Genomic DNA, 25,703 nt, shown 5'->3' with positions numbered 1-25,703 from the left:
AAAAAGTGTGTATGTTGAATAAATGATTTATACACAAAGTATGAAAACTGCCAACATCTATTTTTTTAATGTATCAGTATGGTGATTAACTATTGGCATAGTAATTGAAAGAGAACAGCAAAATTATTTCTGAGGTATTCTTTGTTATTTTTCTTATATGAGTGCCAGTGACAAGGTGTGTTTAGCATGTGACAATCATCAATTGCTCAGTTATGATACAAACTGTTTTCTCTCTCTATATATATATTTTTCAAAAATGTTAAAAAGAAAAATTCTTTCAATATATTTATATTCAGTGTGTATAGTTTTATCAGTGTTTTGGGATCTTTTCTAAATTTTTCTTTTTTTTCACTCATTGCTTTGTAGTCTTTATTTCTTCAATCACACATCTACACTAAACTATTGCAAAGATGCATGCTACTGTGTTACACATAATACTTGAAGAAAAAAACACTGATGTGACCCCTTATTATTTACTTAACACAAAATAATTGATTTCCAAAGGCAAAATTAGTCTCACTACTATATGCTTCTAGTTGTTAAAAAAATTAAAAGTTACTAACTGGGTGCAGTGGCGCATGCCTGTAATCCCAGGACTTTGGGAGGCTGAGGCGGGCAGATCACAAGGTCAGGAGTTCAATACCAGCTTGACTAATATGGTAAAAACCTGTCTCTAGTAAAAAAGAAAAAATACAAAAATTAGCCAGGCATGGTGGCGCATGCCTGTAATCTCAGCTACTCAGGAGGCTGATGCAGGACAAACGCTTGAACTCGGGAGGTGGAGGTTGCGGTGAGCCGAGGTCGTGCCACTGCACTCCAACCAGGGTGACAAAGCAAGACTCTGTCTCAAAAAAAAAAAAAAAAATTAAAAGTTATTGAAAAAGACTATGAAGAATTATAATACATGAAGAAACCATTTTATTTTAATGGTATTTATAAACATTCAAAAATAGTTCTTTTTCCCAAGATATTTAGAAACTGCTGATTTTTTCCTTATAAATATTATTTTCTCACACCTACCTCTAATCTTTTGATAAATCTTTTCCGTTTTTGCTTTAATACATATCCAGAATCCAACCATTCTCTACTGCCTTCTCTACTATTACTCTGTCCTGAGCCACTGTTATCTTCCACTTAGTTTTAAATAGTAACTTCTAAGGATCCTTACTTTGTCCTTGCCACTTGCATTCTAATCACGGTACGGCACTCTGAGTGATAATCTTAAATCCATCAGATCATGCAATTCATTCCCCCATGGCTTTGATGCCACTCAGAGTGAAAGTCAAAATTCTTAACAAAACCAACAATGCCCTACAATTCCTCACCTGCTCTCCCAACTTGTTCTCTTTGCTTTAGCTAGCTAGCCTTCTTGCTTTTATAAAAAACATTAGCCAAGCTCTCACCTTGGCTAATTGTATTTGCATTTCTCTTTATATATACTTCTTGTTTTTATTTATTTATTTATAATATCTGTATTCTGTTGAAGGAAGCCCATTTATTAGCAAAAGCTGTTACACACTTTATTTTCAAAAACACCCAGTGTTTCAAAAAAACTCCCAAATTGTGTTTTTCCTCTACTCTTACACCACCACCACTACTATCATCAAACAGAAGACTTCCGTGACCAAACATGGGGATTTTTCCCCACATACCAACCAGTGGACACCAGCTGGGATTCGCCAATTAAATTCCACACTTCTTTTCCTCAGATCTTTGAATGAACTGTTTGTTCTCTCTCTTCTTTCTGGTATCTGCTCAAATTTTACCCTTTCATTGAAGCTCTTCTCTTGATACTCTATTTAATATTTCAAGCCTTTTTTAGTCCCTGTCATGTCACTGCTATTTGTTCAACCATTTCCTGCTTATTTTTTTACAAAGCACAAATCTTTTCACATATTTATTATTTATGTATATTTCTGTATTGCACATCTCCTCTACCCCATTTCACCCTTAGCAGTGAATCCTAGTTCCATAAAAACAAGATGTTTTAACTATGTGTGCATGTCTGAGTGTGTGTGCATGCACAGGCACCTCAGACCTTTTGACCTGTGTTCTTTTTCTGAAACAACTTTCTCTACTCACTGTTTTTTGTCTCTTTTTCAACTTTCATGTTTCATATGTAAGTTTAAATGTCATCTTCTCAGAGAATGTTTTCTTGGTCACTCTATAAAAAGTAGTTAGGCATTCTACCTTTTATTTCCTACCATATTTCTCTGTTTATTTCTTACACAGATATTTAACATTATATAGTTATCCTGTTCAAAAATTGAATTTATTGAATGGATTGTCTTTCTAACTGGAATATAATCTCAGTGAGAAGAACCTCATTAGAAATTGAATGTGTGAATAGGATATGTCGAATAGATGTTTTAACAGTTCCTCTTTATCGATAAATCTTGTATCTGCTTTTTGAGTATACTTATTAACATCAGTAAAGATAACTGAAAAATAGGGTTTTGTAATAATTTTCTTTCCCAACATATGAAACTTTCTTTTTACTTCTACTTTGGGGAGAAAACTAATTTTTTTTTCAGGTTGACCTATTTCTTTCATAGAAACAATAAATCCTACTTCACCTACAGGTTCAGTGATGAGCCTGCTAAATCCTATAGTAATCTCCAAGTCAATTAAGTACAAAAATCCCTTTGGCTTCAAGACTGGAGTATGGCTGACTCTGAGATGGAGAGATGAAAGGGAGCTTTGTTGGGAGCTTAGGGATAAGAAGTTTTCTGTTTTCTAAAATAAAGCCACCATGAAGATGCATCTCACCCCCATGAATTTGTGTTCTGTGATTGTGAAACTTTGACCTTCATTTTTACATTGTTCTTATGAAGGAGACCATTTTAGGAATGAACACAGAAGAATTCATAGTTAGGGAAAGGTGTAGCCCGGACCTACTGGATATAGCTAGATTGAATCTAGTGACCTCTGGACTTTGAGTTGTGAGCAAATACACTTGTTTATTTTATCCATTATATTGGCTTTTCTCTACTTGCAGCCAAAAGCAGCATAACCGAAATTCAGTTTTCATTCTCATATTTAACACAACTTTCTGCTATTGTACTCAACTGGAAGATTCTTTTGTTGCTTAGGGCTCATATTGATTTGCACATCACCATAGCTATTTGGGGAGGCATTTTATGGTAGAGACCTTGTGCCTATTACCTTCATATTGCTTTGAATACACATAATATTTCTTAGTGAACTTCCCAACATGAGACCCTAGTTCCTGTCATTATGACTGCTATTGATTAGTTTAGTGTCTTCCAGCAACTAAAATCAATTAGAAGTCAAAGGTAATGCTATTTTGTTCTTTATTCCACAGAGTATTCACTGACGGGAGTTTCTTTCAGGTAGTAGGAGACTAGTTTTAGAGTTTGTCTGCCTCTTTCAAAGTCGTATAATCTTTCATCAGTAAATATTGATTCATTTTCAGTGAGGTTGGAAATGTTTTAGAGAGTAGCTCTCAGTAAAACTAACCAGTTTATAAGTCAGTAAAAGCTAAACATTCTTGACAGTACGCTCTACATCCAAATGTGTTGGAACTGTTCTCTCGTATCGTACCCTGTATACTATATTATCTTTGTAAGCATACAGTGAATATAGTAGTTTTCCCTTTTGTAATACAGTAGTAGATAAACTACTGTATGTAATAATTTTGCTATGATGTAATAGTATATTCAATTTATTGAAAAGCAGGTAAAACTTGCAAACATATGGCATAATATTTTCCTTTAACTTCCTTCCTTCTGTTTTAGAGTATCAAAAAATCTTATTCTACAGATAAAGGAGAATAGGTTTGAAAATACCATGATTATTTTATTTATGAGAAACAATTTTTCCTGTTTACATTTTGGAAGGGAATTTATCTAAAATTAAATGACCACTTAAAAAGAATAATTAAGATAATTAATACAGGATATTTCTATACTTTAAGATGTTACCTAAGAACTTGAAGTTTAGATGAACAACATAAATATCTTATTCCAAATATTAAAATGTTTTCCATTTAATTTCTTTTTTTACTGCTTAATAGACCATGTACCAGAATCTCTCAGAAGAATTTGTTACCTCATCTTCTACCAAATATACTCCTAATTAAATCAGAGATTTTTTCTGTTTCACACTGATTGGATACTCTTTAATAAGATATGAATTATTCTGTTATCCTTCAAAATCTTTTTAAAAATATTATATTACAATAATGCCATGTGTAAAAATATTGCTGTGTCTTACTATATTATTACTTTGGCTTATTTTGAATGCATTAGCATTTCTTTCATTATTGTGCATATAGGTTTCTATTATAAGAACTTAACTAAACTTCATACATAACTAAGAGTAGAAAAATACACTTTTTATATATATAAAATCTCAAAATTTTAGTTTGTATTCTTAATTCTGGTACAAAATTAATATTAAACCCCATGCTTAAAACTATTCCCCTACATTTCCAAGTCCAGTTGTCTTTAGAAGTATTTCTAAACAATTAGAAAGAAACAATACCAATCATTCTCTATAAAATCGCTATACCAAAACCTGATAAGAACATCTCAAAACAATAATATTGTAGACAATCTCCCCATGGGTGGAGACACAAATATTTTAAAGAAGACATTAGCAGAGTGAATCCAATCATATGCAACAAAAATTAGCAGAAACAATTGTGTTAGGAATGAAAGAGACATTTTATATCTGAAAATTAATCAGTGTAATGCACCATTAAAAATTTTGATGATCATCTAGATAATTCAGAAAAGAAATGTAATAACAGTTAGCATTAGTTTTTGTCATATTTGCTGAAGATCAGATAGTTGTAGGTGTGAAGCCTTATTTCTGGGTTTTCTGTACTATACAGTTGGTCTATGTGTCTGTTTTTGTGCCAGTACCATGTTGCTTTGGTGACTATAGCCCTGTAGCATAGTTTGAAGTTAGGTAGCATTATACCTTCAGCTTTTTTCTTTTTGCTTAAGATTGCCTTCTTTATTTATGTTCTTTTTGGTTCCATGTGAATTTTAAAATAGCTTTTTCTAGTTTTGGGAAGAATGTCAATGGTAGTCTAATAGGCATAACATTGAATGTATAAATTGTTTTGGACAGTATGGTCATTTTAACAATATTGATTCTTCCTGTCCATGGACATGAAACATTTTCCATTTGTTTGTGTCATCTCTGATTTCCTTTAGCGCTGGTTTGTAATTCTCATTGTGAAGATCTTTCACCTCCCTTGTTAGCTGTATTTCTAGATATTTTATTCTCTTTGTGGCAATTGTGAATGGGAGTTCCTTCCCAATTTGGCTCTCAGCTTGACTGTTGTTGGTGTACAGAAATGCTAGCAATTTTTGCACACTGATTTTTGTATTTTGAGACTTTGCTGAAGTTGTTTATCAGCTTAAGAAGCTTTCAGAATGACACAATGGGGTTTTCTAGATACAGGATTACATCACCAATAAACAGAAATAATTTGACTTTTTCTCTTTCTATTTTTCTATTTCTCTTCTCCTCTCTTTCTCTTGCCTGAATGCTCTGGCTGGAACTTCTACTACTATATTTCTTACAATATAGAAATGGCATCTTTGACTTGTGCTGGTTTTTAAAGGGAATATGCTTGCCCATTCAGTATGATATTGGCTGTGGTTTTTGTTATATGTGACTCATTATTTTGAGGTATGTTTCTTCAATATCTAGTTTACTGAGAGTTTTTAACATGAAGGGGTGTTGAATATTGTCAAAAGGCTTTTCTGCATCTACCAAGATAATCATGTGTTTTTGTCTTTAGTTCTGTTTATGTGGTGAATCACACTTATTGATCTGTGTATGTTGAAACAATCTTGCATTCTAGGGATAAAGCCTACTTGATCATGATGGATAAGCTTTTAGATGTGCCGCTGGATTAAGTTTGCCAGTATTTTGTTGAGGATTTTTACATCAATGTTCATCGAGGACATTGGCCTGAAGTTTTCTTTTTTTGATGTTTCTCTTCCAGATTTTAGTATCAGGACGATGCTGGCCCTATGGAATGAGTTAGGGAGGAGTCCTTCCTCCTTAGTTTTTTGGAATAGTTTCAGGAATAATAATAACAGCTTCCATTGTACATCTGTAGAATTTGGCTTTGCGTTTGTCTGCTCCTGGGCTTATTTTTGTTTGTAGACTATTCATTACTACCTTAATTAGAGAGCTCATTTTGGTCTGTTCAGGGCTTCAGTTTCTTCCTGGTTTAGTCTTGGAAGGGTGTCTGTGTCTAGGAATTTATTATTTCTTCTAGATTTTCTAGTTTATATGCATAAAAGTGTTCAAAGTGTTCTCTAATGGTTGTTTTTATTTCTGTGGGGTCAGTGGTATTAGGCCTAATGCCTTGGTGATGACATAATCTGTATGACCAAACCCCATGACACAAGTTTATCTATGCAACAAACTTACACATATTCCCCTGAACTTAAAATAAAAGTTAAAAAAATTAGTATTAGTTTGTGTCAGCAATAAATTTTAAGAAATTTAAATTAGAAAGAACTTCTTTACTCTGAAAATAAGTATTTCAAAATATCCATCATAGCCATCATACTTAATGTTGAAATACTGAAAGCTTTCCCACTCTAATACAGAGCAAGACAAAGATGCCTACTGTTATCCCATTTGTTCAACATCATAATGGGAGTTCTCAGCAGTGAAATAAGAGAAATATAAATGAACTATATACACAGTGTACAAAAAAAAAACTGTCCTTGTTAACAGATATTAGTAATGTGTACTGAGAACATCCAAAAGACTCTACAGATATCCTATGAAAATAAATAAAAAAATTTTACAACAGTTCTTATTCTAATTTAAATATATAAAAATAAATTTAAAAAAATACTTCTAAAAATGAAAAAATGTTTTTTCGCTTATAGTAGGATTAACATTATTAAAAGGTAAAGACTATATATAGCATGTTGTATGCCAAACATTTCAATGAAACATATGAAAGTATATTGAAAATATGTTACAACTTTAATGGGAAACTATACCATGTTTATGAATTGGAAAATTATTTTTTTTTAAATGTCAATCTCTTCCAATTTACCGATAAATTCCAGAGTCATAACAAGGATTTGGGGTTTTTTGTTTGTTTAATGAAAATTAGAAAACAGGTTGTAACAAAGTAAATATGGAAATGTAAAGAGACAATTTTTTTTATTATTATACTTTAAGTTCTGGGGTACATGTACAGAATGTGCAGGTTTGTTACATAGTTATACTCATGCCATGGTGGTTTGCCGCATCCATCACCCCATCATCTACATTAGATATTTTTCCTAATGCTATCTCTCTCTTAGGCCCCCATCACCAACAGGCCCCAGGGTGTGATGTTCCCTTCCCTGTGTCCTTGTGTTCTCATTATTCAATTCCCACTTATGAGTGAGAACATGCAATATTTGATTTTCTGTTCTTGTGTTAGTTTGCTGAGAATGATTGTCCATGTCCATGCAAAGGACATGAACTCATCCTTTTTTATGGCTTCATAGTATTCCATGGTGTATATGTGCCACATTTTCTTGATCCAATCTATCACTGATGGGCATTTAGGTTGGTTCCAAGTTTTTGCTATTGTAAACAGTGCCGCAATAAACACATATGTGCGTGTGTATTTATAATATAATGATTTATAATCCTTTGGGTATATACCCAGTAATGGAATTGCTGGGTCAAATGGTATTTCTAGTTCTAGATCCTTGAGGAGTCACCACACTGTCTTCCACATGGTTGAACTAATTTACACTCCCACTAACAGTATAAAAGCATTCCTATTTCTCCACATCCTCTCCCGCATCTGTTGTCTCCTGTCTTTTTAATGATCACCATTCTAAGTGGTTTAAGATGTTATCTCATCGTGATTTTGATTTGCATTTCTCTAATGACCAGTAATAATGAGCTTTTTTTCATGTTTGTTGGCTGCATAAATGTCTCCTTTCAGAAGTGTCTGTTCATATCCTTCGCCCACTTTCTGATGGGGTTGATTTTTCTTGTAAATCTATTTAAGCTATTTGTAGATTCTGAATATTAGCTCTTTTTCAGATGGTAGATTGCAAAAATTTTCTCCCACTCTATGCGTTGCCTGTTAACTCTGATGATAGTTTCTTTTGCTGTGAAAAAGCTCTTTAATTTAATTAGATCCCATTTGTCTATTTTGGATTTTGTTGTCATTTCTTTTGCTGTTTTAGTCATAAAGTCTTTGCTCACGCCAGTGTCCTGAATGGTATTGCGTAGGTTTTCTCCTGGGGTTTTATGGTGTTAGGTCTTACATTTAAATCTTTAAGCCATCTTGAGTTAATTTTTGTATAAGGTGTAAGGAAGGAATCCAGTTTCAGCTTTCTGCATATGGCTAGCCAGTTTTAAAGGGACAAAAATTTTTAAGACAATCTTGAATCATAATAGCAAAACTGAAGAATGTCTGTTTCCAGTTATCTAGGCTTATTATAAAGATAAATCAAACAATGAGGTATTGGCAAAAACATGAAGAATTAGACAAATACAAAAGGATACAGCTTTCAGAAACAGACACACTCAAATATAGTGCCTTGATACATGACAAAGATGACATCACAATGTAGTCAAGAAATAATGGTCTTTTCAATAAAGTCCTTTTCTAATGGATTTTCATGTAAAGAAAAATAAATTTTAACTCTTGCTTCAAAACTTACAAATATTATTTATACCCAAAGGATTGTATTTCTAAATGTAAACAGCTAAGCAATATATTTCTAGAAAAAAAAAATCAAAACACAGCTTTAGGACCTTGAAGTGTACAGATATTTTCTACAACAAACACAAAATCTAACCATAAAGGAACACTATATAAAATTGACTGCAATGAAATTAAGTATTTCAATTTATCAAAAAGCCCAATTAATGGCATGCAAATACATGGCACAGGATGAGGAGAAAAGGGTTTACTGTAGAATTTTCTAACAGATTTAAAAATATTATCTAAATATTTAACATATATAAATAAAATCAAAATAGCTACAAATTCGTAAGTTAAAAGCAGCCAACCAACCAAGCAAACAAACAACCAAACAAAAATGGTGAAAGATTTGGTTAGATACTTCATGAAAAGGATTTTAGGAGTTTTTAGAAAGTCAGTTGAGAGAGTTTGAAAGGAGAGACTGGATGAATAAAAACCTACTTCTAAATGAGGAGGAAAGGACAGAACCTCAAGAAATGGTGGAAGCATTGTCCTTAGAGGAGAGGAAGAAGAGGATCTTGGTTTCAAGAGGAAGAAGAGGATCTGGGTAGTAAGAGAAAGGAAGGGAAGGAGAAGATGGAGCTATGATTGATTCTAAGATTGATATTTACGTGATGATCAGAAAGTTCTCTTTTAAGGTTTCTCTTTTCAAAAAGGATGATGTCTTCTGATGAAAATAGAGAATCAGAATGTCTGAAACATGGCAGTTCAAAAAGAGTGAAGATCAACACTGGAAACCCAAGAGTGTGTTAAACAGAGACAATTCATAGATACCAAAAAATGCTTAAAGTCTATTTGTAGTTTGTATTCTTGAGTTGATGTATACATTATAGAATCAATTTATTGTATTTTGTAACTCAGATTTCAATGGAGTTCTCAATCCTCACCTACTATTCTACTTGTTCCCAATCTGTGTATCATGTCTTTTTTCTTTTATATTTTTCTCCCTAATTTGCTTTGATTCTGACATCAGTATTGATTTTGGCTAAAAGAAAACACATATATGTCTTCTAGTGGCTTACCAAATTAATTTTCCTTATACAACATAAAGTCTCAAGATAGAATTCTTTCAGTAGTGCAATAATATTAAGGCTCTAGAAGGTGGTATATGCAAATATTTTGGTTTTTCTTTCATGATTATAAGATGAATTCTGCAGTCACAAACACTGTCTTCTTACCAAAAGCTGAAGCAAGAAGGAAAAGACAGAAATAGAGATTTCCTATTACTCAACAAACAAAGAAAAACTTCCCAGAAGTGCCTTTTCCTACTTTCATCTTGATTCTGATTCATTTTCTTGAGGCAACTGTGAGATTTTGTTATTAACAAATTGAGGGGAATGTTTACTAGGTAACTAACTGAAGTATTGGTTACCATTCATCCTTCAATAACACTTTTACAATGTCAAGTTTCTTGCCCTCTGTCACCTTATTGTACACATGTAAAAGCTCCAAAGCTGGATATTTGTGACAAAATAAGAAGGTTATAATCAGAAGTAGAATTTTTACCTATAACATTTATAAATAAGGAGAAACGACAATTCACACGATTTGTTTAAGAGAGCTAGTAAGTGAAGTAAAGTAGAATAAAAGGTCATTGGTGATGAGGAGGTCAAAGAAGAAAACATTAAAAAGCAAAATGATTACTAGATGGCTCAGAACAAACACAATTTAAATCGACTTTTGCTTTTTTTTTTAATCATTGCACACTTTAAAATTTAAAATATTTAAAAAGAGATGATATAAAGATTCATTTATTTCTAATTATTTTTATTTCTAATTCATGTATCTACTATTCTAGGCACATGCAAAAGTATGTCCTAAAACTCCTCAAGCTGCACACAGACTAGGAGATATACATCAGTAAAAGCAGGACAAATTCATAAATTTCCAAAGTTTTAAAATCAAGAAAATTTATTATATACCCTTTTTCTGTCAGATTTAATTCAACATAAAATAATGATAAGCCCTGAATATGTGTAGGAAAATCTAAGGAACATATTATATTCTTGTAACAACTGTTTGAGTTTTTTACAATGCTTTTATTTATGTATGCATATTTATCTTTGATTCACAAATAATTATATATATTTATGGTGCACAACATGATGCTTCAATATATGTATACTTTGTGGGAAGGCTAGATCAATCTAATTAACATATGCCTTACTTTACATAGTTTTTAGCAAATAGATTGAATCATTTCAAACTTGAAGAAGATATGTAGAGTAACATGACAAACATGTATTGTCATTTCACCAAACATATGATCACCATGACCTCTCTATAGCAGTAAACACTAACCCCAATTTTGCATTCATCATCTCCCTACATGTATTTATTATGATTTTATATAAATAAATACTTTCAAAGTATTCGGTTATATTTTATACTACCATAATATACTGAGTATATTTATCTTCAAATTGTTATCACTTTTTTCATGTGAGATTTATCTATACTGATAGTGAAAAGTTAAGTTCTTTGTGTGGTAATGTGTAATGTATTTGATGCTTCTCCAGTTGATGAATTATTCCTGTCCTATTGATGTTACAAGTAGCGATTAAAGCTGTTTTGGGCAATGAAATGTGGAAAAAGGAATGCATGTCAATGCTCCATCTTTGTAATTTCTTTCTGTCTTCCTTGAAAGGCATGAACTCTGTAGAGGATCTCTCTTTTATTTCCAGAGTACAAAGGTAGGAGAACAGATCAGAGACTAACCTAGGATGTAGTGTAAGAGAGTGATACATTTTGTTGTTGAAAGTAGTAAGGGCCATATGTTACCACAGAGTAATTTAGCTCAGGCTGACTGACGTTATTTAGTTTCATTGCTGTTGGCTATTTTATTAAATACACCAAAAATTTTAATTCACTTTTGTAGATTATTATGAACTATGCCCTTCACCAATTCATATGTTGAAACCCTAGCCTCCAATGTGACTCCTTGCAGATAGAATTTTTAAAAGAAAATTAAAATTAAATGAGGTTATAAGAGCAAGATCATAATCCAATAAAACCAATGTCTTATAAGAAAAAGAAGAGATACCAGGTATGCATATGAGCGGAGAAAAGGCCGTTCAAGGACATAGGAGAATGAGGCTGTCTGTAATCCACAAAAAGAGACCTCAGGAGACACCAGACCTGCCACAATGTTGATCTTGAACTTTCAACATTCAAAATTGTGAGAAAATACATTTCTATTGATCAAACCACCAGTCTGTGGTATTTTATTTTGGCAACCCTACCAAACTAATAGCTAAATGGACAATAACTTTTTGAGTTGTTTTCTACTATGAAAACCGGTATGATAAACATACTTGTTCATATATTTTTTGCGCAGAAATTTGAGAACTTCTTCGTATAAGCTAGAAGTGAAAACACTGAATCAATATAAGCTGTTTGTTCAATGTAGATGTTGATAACTAGCTTTGTTGATTTAGAGTCTTATCAACTTACATGAGAATTCCCATGTTCCACACCATTGCCACTATTTGTGCTGGGGTTAGCTCTTCAAAAACATGAAGTCACTTGTTGATTTTAGTTACACCGATTCAGACAGCAGATGTGACAAACATTATTGTATCTCTAGTAACACATGTATAATGAACATTTCTGGTAGATACTTTATATTCTATGTGGAAGATATTAACATACTCTTATTGTCAGACTGAATATGAGGAAACATAATTACCTGATGGAGTTTGCACAACTCTCAGATTAACTAATTTCTTAAAACGAAGTCAACCCTGAGCATTTTGTGCTTTCATGCCAAAATCTGTTGAAGATATAAAAGAGATTGATGCTAGATATTTACAATTGTGTAGTCAATAAAAAATTAACTCTTGGTCATCAGTAAAATTATATTTTCTTATGAATACTAGATTTATGCTTATCAGGCAAATGTACATTATTCAGGAACATTAAGTGAAAAGTGAATTTTGATTTGCATTTTACAAATGTATGTATAAAATTTAATTCACACATTTTTAGTAACAACATAGTTTGTGGCAGATTTTCCATCACAGAAATAAAATTCAGAAAAATATTGTGGTTGCTTTCTGAATATAAAATACTTGAATCCCATGTAACTAATGTATGCTTTCTAAAATTATCATAGTTCTAAATAATTTAGAGAATTGGCACCATTTAACATCTACAAATTAAAAAGTAGCAGTAAAATTTAAATTACTGGTGGAGTATGTCCAGGTTCTTGGCATTTTGAACAAATAATTGAACAAAACACAAAAACAAAGAAATAAAAGAAAAGCACAGATTTGGTGAAATTAAAGTACACTCGAGAAAGTGGGAGCAGGCTCCAGCAAGCATTTCAAGAGGCTGGCTACAGAATTTTCTGAAGTTGAAATACCCTCTAGAGGTTTCTCATTGGCTACTTGGAGTATGCCCTATGTAAATGAAGAGGCTAAATTGACGTTACAAAGTTATTTACTTGGTGTATACCCTATGCAAATAAAGAAGATGAAATGAGGTTATCACATTATTTACTTTGTGTACACCCTAGGCAAATGAAGAGGATGTCTTCGTCATAGCTGAAGTATGGTTGCAAGGTTATTTACTTGGCCTTAGAAAGTCGGGTATTTTTCCATTTGATTTAGTTCCAGGAAGTCTTTAAGTTCCCTGCCCCAAGATCCTGTTCTCCTGCCTCAACCTGAACTAATTCAACGTAAGAGTACAAATCTCAAGTCAAAGTTAACCCTTCAGTCTCACATCTGACAATAATTTATGGTGATTACTAAATCTATTGAAATATAGAAATACCACTGGACACCTTAACTCTACTATTGCCAATGAGCATTACATCATCATGTAATAGAATCAGGAATAAATTTTTTCAGACCTAGTCAAAGGAATACATTAAGAAACCTGATGAAATTACAATGGAAATGCAAACAGATTAATCCCAATAAAATTCATGCAATAGTGATACAATATAAAGTGCTATAGTCTCTCATGTGACCAAAAAGAAACATGACTTATAGCCTGTTCATTGATTTAAATTTTAGTAGTACAATACAGAAGAAAAGAAAATAAAGATGTGATTTTTCAAAAGAATGATAAGAGAAATATGACAATTTATGCTAGCTCTATACGTAAACATATTTTTGCTATTTTGACTAAATAAAATATTTGAGATCGTGTGTGTTTATTATTTTGCTTTTGTTGCAGAAAAATTGTAATAATTTCTGTGGTTAAGAAAAACAAAACAAATAAAACATAAGTAGGTTGCTAAGGCACAGAAGCCCAGTTTGCCACTAAGTATATTATTTCCTGATTATTTAACTTAATCAGTCCTATCTGTCCAATAAAAAATATATTTTCAAAGTATTACAATATTTTGCAAAAACTATTACAGAAAATCATTGGTCTCATGATGACTGTGCACATGAAGTGCAATATAATTGTTAAATTTTTGGGGATATAAAGTGAAGTATAATCATTGTCTATGCCATCAAAACCTTGGTAGTATATTCAGCAAGATGGAAGATATAATCATTTACATAAAAATGTGGCTTAGTTCAAGACAATAGAGTATAGACTCTAAATATTTCCCTAAGTCTTTTCCAAGGGAATGTGAGTTAAAAACTAGAGCGCTTGATGATCTGGGTTTCAGATAAATTTATGTAAATTGAAGAAGGAGAATATAGTTAGAGAAATCTTTTATAAAATTTTTAGATTATGTACATGTCAGAGAAGGAACTATGGAATAGATTAGTGAAATTGCCAAAATAAACAAGATTTAATTTGACTAAAAAAGAAGGAATTACATTTGTGAACAAAATCTTTAAGGTTAAAAATTACAATAAAAGATTACTACTGATTTTTCTAATTTCTGAGATAAAGAGGATTTAACAAAGGTGATTCAGTCAACAAAACAACAAATGTACCCCTCAATTTTACAAATTAAACCTATTATTAAAATTTAATCAACTAGTCAACCTGAGAAATTCCTTCTTTGACAGTATTTTAAATTATGTTCAGTATTAAGCATACCCTAAAATGTCTAAAAGCTTTTGAAAGTTTCAGAAAGACTATCAAGACTGAGGCTATGGCTAGAGATTTTGATTTAGCAGTGATATAAAGCAGTAATAGCCAGGCGCAGTGGCTCACGCCTGTAATCCCAGCACTTTGGAAGGCTGAGGCAGGAAGTCTGCTTGAAGCTAGGAGTTTGAGACTAGCTTAGGCAACAAACCGAGACCCTGTCTATTAAAAAATAAAATAAAATAAAACAATATTAGAAGACTAGAGGTAGGTAAAGTCATAGGAAGGGTTAAAATTGCCCGAGGAAAAATATAAAGTCTTTGGAGAGATAAGAGTCTGAAATTGGATTGGAGGTCAGCAGTGACTTTTCACCTAAGATATTCAGTGGCCCAAGAAAGGAAAAAAAGAAATTGCAGAAAGGTTTAAATGAATTAAAGATCTCACACATTGCCTAAAACATTTTAAAATATTTTCAAGTGACGAGAAGAATAGGTTTTGTTTGGAGAATGAGCTTTGATGTAATTTCTTCATCTTTCAGTAATGTCTAAGCTTGAGTATAATTATTATCATTATGTTTCTTTATAAGTAAGTAAACATCATATAAAATGAACTTTTTCAAAGTCATAGTTAATAATAGAAATTAATTCTTGAGCCCACCTTCTCGACTGTAGTGTTTTGGCTAAAAATTATTTTATTAAATAGTCCTCTAATTTATTTTGTTTTCCCCCAGAGAATATAACTCCAGTAGGCAGGGTCATGTCTGTTCACTTCAGTATTTTGTCCCCAGTGATGAACGTATGTAGGTATGAAATAGATATATATATTTTTTCTGCTTTTTTAAAAAAATTGTACTTTAAGTTGTGGGGTACATGTGTAGATCTTGTAGGATTGTTGCTTGGGTACACATATGCCATGGTAGTTTGCTGCCTCCATCCCCCCCATCACCTGTATCAGGCATTTCTCCCAATGTTATCCCTCCCCAAACTCCCCACCCCCTACTGTCCCTCCCCTAGTGCCCCATCTCCCAACAGACCCCAGTGTGTGATGTTCCCCTCCCTATGTTCATGTGTTCTCATTGTTCAACACCCATTTATGAGTGAGAACATGGGGTGTTTGATTTTCTGTTCTTGTGTCAGTTTGCTGAGAATGATGGTTTCCAGATTCATCCATGTCCCTTCAAAGGACATGAACTCATCCTTTTTCATGGATGCATAGTATTCCATGGTGTGTATGTGCCACATTTTCTTTGTCAGTCTATCATTGATGGTCATTTGTGTTGGTTCCAGATCTTTGCTATTGTAAACAGAGCCACAGTGAACATATACATGTGTGTATAAATGGATGGAACTGGGGGAAATAGTTGCATTCATTCTTTGAATGTGGAGGGCTTTGTTGTTATAGGCTATGAATCAATAATGATAATAAAAAATTACTGTCAATGGTCATTTCATGGATAAATTGATTAGATCCTGCTTTCCATTATGCTAACACAACTAATTTGAAACCGACTATCTTACTAGAGGGATTTGGTATGCAGAAACTAAAGTCAGTCACTTTCTCAATTTAGAGGAACTATTAGAAAAGCTTTTCTAACATTTAAAAAAATACTAAACATCCTACTTGTCAATTTTTTACTTAGAGTGGTCATTCTCAACAAAGGGAAGATTTTTGTCATACTAGATCTTTTGGTCGTCACAAGTGAGAGAAACAGGCATTATAAGGAAGAACTGCTGTTGGCATCTAGTGAGTAGAGGCCATGGGGTTGCTAAGTATTATACAATGTGCAGGACAGGCCCTATAACAAAAAAAAATGACCCATATTTTCCTTAATACAAAAGTTGAAAAACTGTTTTAGGGGGACTCTTAATTGATGAAACCATAATAAGATGAAGTTTGGGTAAATAATCGGAAATTTTTAATTTTATTATTTTTAAAAAGTTGATGTGATAAAAAACCTTACATATTTAGGTAAAATTTTAATTTTGTAATGCATTTTAAGGTGACATTAAAAGATAAGAGAAATAGAAATGGGCACTTCAGAATCATAGTATATAGCTAGGATAGTAATTTTATTCCATGTCTATGCTTAAGTCAGAGTTCTAACAGCATATAGACCTTTGAGAGACAGGAACTAGCAATTATAAAAATATTATTTTATAAAGTTCTGGTTATTATGCCATTGATTGTATTTTTGGATATCATACAAATATATATTCAACTGGGAAACAATTGGTTCGTATACAAAAATATTCACCCAGATGATTGTCATTCCAAAAAATGGAAAAAATGTGAATACTCAAGTTTACAGCAGTTGTATATTTTTCCCATGTTTGTTTGTTACAAAGTTTGATATTCTATTTATTAGATGATAGATAGATAGAGAGAGAGAATAGATAAATGCCTACTGACACACAGCAAGGCATGATGTTTTGCTATAGGTTTGTCATGTGAGTATAATTACTGCCATAGCTTTCCACATTTCTTTCTGATGCTCTTTTGGTAGCTCAGAATGCTTCAATAGGAGCAATGCCTACTTAGTCAATGACAATGTATGAAAAGATTAGGTTATTAAATTAAACCTAGCATCACTCTTTCCCTACTCAGCAAAATATTGAGTTCAGGACATATTAATATACGCCAAAATACCTTATTTTTAATAACAGAAATATTACTGTAAAAGGGAAAGGCAAGAAGTGACAGTTGGTATATGTGTCTTGATCAAATAACGTTTTCTCAGTACCGATATTTTAAATTATTTTTCCTCTTTGTTCTTTTGGAAGATTTGACACCTTAAGACATGATACTAAAATTCAAAACTGAGTAAAAATATTCTTACTTCTTAGATGAAAACTTAAAGGAAAAACTTTACAGTTTCTTGGCTGAGGACATGTTTGGCAGATCAGTTTTAGGAAAGGGAATTAATGCAAGTTGATGATCTGGCAACTAATTCCTTTAACATTACTCATTTCATTTTTACATGTGGAATTAATATACATCTATACTTTTAATCACAACTGTATTTGTTTATAGCAGCAGTTTTAATTCTTTTTTTGTCTCTCTGAGAATTGTTTGCTCATAGCGTCTTCTATGTTACATGTTCTGTTTAGTTTTTCTAATAAACTTTTCAATGGTATAATATAGATTAAGAAAAATATGAAGATAAAAAATAAGTAGCTTTATAAATTTTCACATATGTGTAACCATTACCCAGATCAGGAAACAGAAAATTCTAGCATACGGAAGTTTAGAACTTTTTAAGTTTAGAACTTCTTTGTGACTCAGTAATATTTCCTAGTTTGCAGCATAGACGTCTTGCACATCTTATTTTGGATATTTTCCTATATATTTGATAATTTTGATGCTATATTGCTGGACAATTTTTTAAAATTTACATTATTTTGCTATAGTAGTCACAAATAAAATGAGTTTTAAAAATTGACATTTTAGTTATCACCTTAACTTATTCAACTATAAATTTTATTATTAACATAGATTCTTTTAGGTTTTTACACATGTGCATCATGTAATCTTTGAGAAACAGGAAGAAAGATCCACAGAAAATATTCAAATGAGGCATGAAGAGACAAAATAGTGTAAAATACCAAAGAGGTAAGAGATAATGAGGACAGAGGGAGTGTTTAACATAATCGCACTTGGACCTGAACAAGAAGCAGAAGAAAATAAAGAAAAAGTTATTTAAAGCCACATTTTAGCAAAAACTATGTCAAATTGAAGACAATAAAATATTCTTAAAAACATTCAGAGAAAAAAGGCAGATCACTGTTTAAAGAAGCAACAATAATAAGATGATATTATTCATCCACACAATGGAACCAGAGACAAAGGAATGGAATTTTCCTGCTGAAAAATAATGTGATGACCTAATTTTATAAACAATATCTTTAACTTAAATGTAAAATTAATATATTTTCAAGTGAAATAAAACAGAGAATTGACACCATAAAGTCCACATTAAAAAAAAAACACAACTCATTGGCATTCTGCAGGCCTAAGTAAAATATTGAGATGATAATAAACAAGAATATTTGATAAATGTACAGATAAATGATATATACAAATGACTTAGAAAAATATCAATATTGGCTTGAGTATTAAAATATATTTAGAATTCATATATATAGCAAAAATGGCATATAAATTGGAGAAAGCATTTTAAAGTAATTTAAAATGTTCTAATGCCCTAGTGTTGGTTAGGAAAATATAAAAAATAAAAATTTATATCTGATTTTAATGAGTTGTGTGCATAGTATAATCTCTAATATAACAATTATAATAACAACAAAGAGTATAAATAACATATCCCTAGAAAGGAAATGTTAGAATTAAACTAATATATAGACAATCAAACAAAAACCTACCTCAATTCAAAAGGAGACCAATATTTTTTTTTCTAAATAACACAAACAGGAACAATAGTAATACGAAATGGTGTATTGAGATACAGATGTTTCAATAATTACATTAACTGTAAATCTATGAAGAAATAAAAGATGAAATGGAATTATATGCCACTAGAAGCAGCAATAGAAAAATCCACAAGTGTAGTATAATCATTTCTACTCATCTTTTTCAGTATCTTCATGTTGACTTATCAAATGTGTTTATTCATATAAGAATTCAGAGGAAGAAAAATAATTTTTTTAGTATAGGAAAGTAAGTATTATCAGTTTTGAGATATAGACTCACATTGTAACAAGTAATGAGTTTATATTTCTCATTTACACCAGATAATTTCAGAAAGAAAATCAATCAAATATTGAGGTAAAGAGATATGAATAATTTTTAGATTCATTCTTTAAAACCAGCCACAGGCCTGAGTGATTTTCTCAACACAATATCTTGTCTAAATTTTGTTCATAATATCAAAGTTTATCTTGTCAACACCCCAGGACAGCCAGAGGATACCCAAACTGAGTCTATCTCTTTCTTCTCAGTACATCAGGAGCTGGAAGTGGAGAAAAGCCTTTTTTAAGGTTGAGGCTACTTAAAACTGTGAAATTTACTAGGTGCAAGGGAAGACAAAGTAGGTCAGTGACTTGATAATGTCTTAAAGGCAGTTACAAATTCCTGGAGAAATGTTCGGTTAAGAAACACAATGACAGAAGGTTTAACAGTGACAAGAAATATTCATCACAAATGATATAATCAGACTCAAAAGAAATATTGTTAATTTCTACGACTGTAATCTCATGACTCATGAGAAGAAAAATGGAAATAACTGTTTTAGCCCCTTTGGACTGCTGTGACAGAACACCATAAACTGAGTGGTTTACAAACAACAGTAATTTTATGTCTCACAGTTCTATGGGCTGGGAAGTCCAACAGTAAGGTGCTGGCAGACTCAGTGTCTGGTGAGGGCCTACTTGCTTGCTCATAAATGGTCATCTTCTTGTTCTGTCCTCACATGGTATAAGGGATGACAAAGCCCTCCAGAGGATCTTTTATAAGAGCATTAATCCCATTAATGAGGACTCCACTCTCTTGACTTGATTACCTCCCAAATGTTCCACCTTCTAATAACATCGCATTGGAAGTTAGAATTTCAGCATGTGTTTTGAAGGGACACAAACATTCAATCCATAACAAGATGTACTATAGAAATTTAACAAACTTTGTTCTTATCCCTTCCCTAGCTTTTCCTTTATCCAAACATACAGATTGCCAGAACCTTGCAGCGTATTTAATCAGAATAGTCATGTATGACGTGTACATGTTCATATCATCAGTGCATATCTATATCTGTAAGGTCAAAGTAAAAATCACTTTGGTGGCTAAATATCAAATATACATATGCATAATAAATTTAATATCATATTAGGCATTTTGATTTTTTCCCTTGTGTAATTAAAAATGGACTAAGCTAATAAATATTTCTTTGAGTCTTCAATTAAATCCTTAGAGTAGTTATCAAAAATATCTTCCTAAAATCAATTGACATATAGTATGTCATTTCCTTTATCACTCAGGGTAAGGTAGTTCATGCCACAGTCATAATATAACCCATTGGTTTGTGTGCCAAAATTGTCTCTTGTCAGATGAGGCTGCATCTTAAAATTGCTTTATGTATTCAGCATGATATAGAAATATATTCATTGAAAATTGCACTCATACTTTTAAAATCTCTATCAGAAAGCAACAGTTATCCTTTTTCGCTTGCCAGCTATTGCTCTAAGCAGCTCACATGGTCACCGCTAATTTCAAAATTTTATGAACCTAAAGAAGCAGCCAGAATACTTGTCAAGAGTCCTAATCGTTACAGTATTTCTCCTTGAAAAACTTTGTGTTATTCTCTTTCCTTTTTATTTAGAATCCTATTATAGTGTGGTCCCTAATTACTTTCTGATCTCCCCGCTTTTTATTGTCCAAACACTTTCAAAACTCCTTTGCTTATGTTATCTACTCAGTCTAAAATTCACTTCTCTCATTCTCACCTTTTGAAATACTTTCATTCCTTTCTACTTTCAAATGTTATTTCACTTGATAAGCATTCTTAATTGTTCTGTCTCCTTGCAGTCACAATTAAAGACATCCCTTTATTTGGACATTTCACACCTTGTTAATTATGTGTCTCTGTAAAACTTCATTCTGCCTTGAATTGCTAGTCATTTATCTGTTACCTTGTACTATTTGATTTAGAAACTTAGTTGTATTCCACCATTTGTAGTACAGTGCTTTCTAGAAAGAAGATGCATAGAAATATTAATTGAATAAAACTGAATACAGACAAACATTATACTACATACTGTTTTATATTAGGTTGAACCATTTGACATTAATAATATTTTATTATTTAATTGGACCTACAAAAATAGCACTTTATGTGGTCAACCTAGTATATATTGATGTTCCTATACCAGAATTAGTGTGTAGTATTTGATACATTTTGTATATTTGTATATGTATTAAATTTTTAAAATTTAGAAAAGAATTTGCAGCAGAAAATAAAAAAGTATTTGAACATCCTAAATGAAGAAATTGATCATAATTACTTCATTCCCAAAATGAAAGTTAGAAAAAAATGGTTAGTTGTCATCAAAATTAAATTATTATAAAAAGTAAGATCTCTAAGTTTAATGACTAAAATCTATAGAATGAGGAAAACATATTATGCAAATGTATTGTCACTGTCATTCACTCATTAAAATTGTTTGTATTAGAGACATATTTTTAGATTGTATCTGATGGTATCATAGACAAATTACATTTTTTAAGTCTACAATATTGGAGATTCTTTTATATCAGAAGTAACATGAATGTTAAAAATAATAAAGTCACTGATTTTTTTTCTTTTAATTTTTAGTTCTGGGATACATGTAAGGGATGTGCAGGTTTGCTACATAGGTAAAAGTGTGCCATGATGGCTTCACCTATCAAACCGTCACCTAGGTATTAAGCCCAGGATGCATTAGCTATTTTTTCTAATGCTCTTCTTCCCCCTACCTACCCCCACAACAGTCCCCAGTGTGTGTTGTTCTCCTCCCTGTGTCCATGTATTCCTGTTCAGCTCTCACTTATAAGTGAGAACATGCAGTGTTTGGTTTTCTGTTCCTTCATTAGTTTGCTAAGGATAATGGCTTCCAGCTACATCCACATCTCTGCAAACAATATGATCTCATTTCCTTTTATGGCTACATAGTATTCCATGGTATATATGTACAACATTTTCTTTATCCAGTCTATCCTTGATGGGCATTTGGGCTGAATCCATGTCTTTGCTATTGTGAATAGCGCTGCAGTGAACATACACATGCATGTATATTTGTAATAGAATGATTTATATTCCTTTGGGAATATACCCAGTAATGAAATTGCTGGGTTAAATGTTATTTCTGGTTCTAGAAATACCAGAAATCACTATACTGTCTTCCACAATGGTTGAACTAATTTATATTCCCACCAGCATTGTAAAAGCATTCCTGTTTCTCTGCAACTTTACCAGCATCTGTTGTTTCTTGACTTTTTAATAATTGCCATTCTGACTGGCGTGAAATGGTATCTCATTGTGGTTTTGATTTGCATTTTTCTAATGATCAGTGAACTTTTTTTCATATGTTTGTTGGCCACATGAGTGTCTTCTTTTGAGAAGTGTCTGTTCATGACCTTTGCCCACTTTTTAATGGTTTTTCCTATAAATTTGTTTGAATTCTTTGTAGATTCTGGATATTAGGCCTTTATCAGTTGGATAAATTGCTAAAATTGTTTCCCACTCTGTAGATTGTCTGTTCACTCTGATGACAGTCTCTTTGCTGTGCAGAAGCTCTTTAGTTTAATTATACCCTATTAGTCAATTTTTGCATTTGTTGCAATTGCTTTGGCAATTTCATCATGAAATAATAAAGTCACTGATTTTTATTAGCTGGTACTACTTCTTCTTACACATGTATTTTCTTTCTTTCTTTTTTAAAGTAAGCAAGTCATGTTCTATTTATCTTTTATGGTCCAATGGTATAAATTACCCAAAAAACTTAAATATTTTTAGATATTTTTACCTAACCAGAGAGAAAAATTATAAAGAATATAAAACTATTAAATGTAGCCCTGTAATATTAAAGTCACAAATTGTCATTGCTTTGAAAGATAAAAAATAAAAATAAGAAAGTATGATGATTTTATGTACATGATTTCTCTGCTTTTACACTTCTATGACAATTGGAATATTTGAAACTGCAAAGCAGTTTATGCTGTTGAAAAGTAGATGATATATAAGGGCGACTTAAGTCACAGAAGTGCTACCTGTCATTATATCTCCGACACCACTGAGAGAAATTAGTTGTTTGAAAAGCTATAATGTGCCTTTTACTTGAAATGTGGAGGCTTTTAATTTCTTCTCTGTGGAGTAACTCTGATGTGCTGGTGCCTGTCTGTTTAATTTGAATATGATAGTCTTTCTTTATAAAAGTAAAATATAAGATCCAAAAAAGTCTTTTTTTTTTCAATTTGCATTATACAATCCATTAAAATACAGCACTTCCAACCATTTCCATTACATGCAAAAATATGCCAGTTTCCTGTGTTTTAAACCTTTATCACAGGACATTAAAAGGAACTTATTCCTCCTCAGTGTCTATTGAGACATCACTGAGACACAATTAGATACCAAAATGATAGTGAAACCAATCTGCATACAGAGGCTTTTAGAGAAACTGTTACACCACTCTTAAGTTATAGAACCTCCCTCAAGAATATAAAACATAGATGAAAATGTGGGAAGGGGAGATTTTTGTTAAATAATTCTGTAAGCTCATTACCCTAGTGATCAGAACTTGGAAACATTTAGAATATGTAAATTTATTTGTTGCAGTATATATATTTACATATTCTAAATGTTTCCAAGCCCTGATCAGTAACATTTTCTCATTTCTGAGCCACATCTTAAAAAGTTACAGTGGAATTGTGGATGTGGGTCTGAATTGTATCACCTTAATTCATTCCTTCAAACATTTCAGGATGGAAAAAAATGCTATAGGGCCCAGGGTTTTAGAAAAGATACCAGAGGACTTCCAGACTTTGTTGAATTGATGAATGTTTCCAATGGATCTTTTGCCCTTTGTGTGGTTTCTGTGAACCCTTTTTAATAGGAATCTCTGTTAGGGTGAGTCAGCCTTAGCCAAAGAGAATGGATAATTGCACAAACATGCTGTGAATGACAAAGGAGAAAGAAATTACACATTAGAATAAAAAGGCAGCCATTCCCGTAAGGAGGCTGCTGGGAAGGGGTTTTAGGCAAGACCCACTGAAGAATTACAACAACTAGCACAATCCTATCAAGACTCATGAAGAACCCCAGCTTTCACCAACCATTAAACCTGGAGTGTTCTAAGCCACCTAGCCAAAAAGGTACTGTTCACCTCTTTTTACTCCCAATACCTTCATAGCCTGGCTGAAAATAAAACAACAAAACTGAGTTCAGGATTATTGGGTAAGGAAAGAGGAGGACAAGAAAGAAAATCTGCCTCAATCCCCTTCCCACTTTAGATGTGCCAAGCAAAAGAGGCCAGACAGAAAGGGAGAAGACTTAATTCTAAATCAATTAGTAACACCAAGATGTAAACATACAGGCAATTGGATATGCTAATTACCATCTTGAGGCAAATTTTTTGTTATTCAAGAGGCTCTTTAATATTTGTGAATTATATTAGGAAAGTAATTGTCCTGTAATAGTGTACAATCAGGGGCAAGGCAGATTCTAGCATTAAATATGTTTGAAAGAAATGTAGGAGGCAAAACTAAAGTTGTGTTTTGATTTAAATTTTCTTATTTTATACGTATTTATATTTATACATGCTTATTCAATGTGCAAGACATTAAAGATGTTTTTATAAAATTAAAATAATACAATAAGTTAGGTATTTTATTTCTTAAGACACAAGACAATTTCATTTATTGATACTCTTTTCTATCCAATTTGGTCTCCATTAAAATCTAATAGAACAGAATTGAAAACTGATCTGAAGAAGCAGTATCAACTGATTGGCCGCCTTGTTAATGAAGGTTCCTTTACACATATTTCTATAAGATACAAGAGCTATCAACAAATAGTGAAGTTTTGGGATTGTTTAATCTCTGTTTCTTTTTCTTTCTTGCATCCAAGAAAGAACTTTATTATTACATGCGTTAATTTAAATTATGTTTTGTCCCAAGCATGCCTCCACATTTGAGTCTTTACGTAACAAACTACAACCTAGTTTAGCATGTAAACTAACTGAAAGCCTAATTTAGGGGAATACTTTCCTAAGAAAGAGATGAGTCTCAGCTTTACAGGCAATCATAGGCAGCCAGCTGATTCAAATAAGGCAAAATGCTGAGCTATAACCAGGTAAGCTGTCTCTACATGTCATTTCTTTTTCTGCTCATAAATGTTGTCTGACCATGTTGCAGCTCCAGAGTTCCTGGAACTCCGGTTCTGAGGGCTGTCTGATTTGTGAATGACTTTTTATCTTAATGAAACTCTGCTAAACTTAAC

The sequence above is a fragment of the Aotus nancymaae genome, unplaced genomic scaffold (assembly GCF_030222135.1).
Source record: "Aotus nancymaae isolate 86718 unplaced genomic scaffold, 86718_ANA_hifiasm-v0.15.2.pri h1tg000062l, whole genome shotgun sequence".
In the NCBI taxonomy this organism is placed as follows: Eukaryota; Metazoa; Chordata; class Mammalia; order Primates; family Aotidae; genus Aotus; species Aotus nancymaae.
This window is presented reverse-complemented; position numbering follows the sequence as displayed.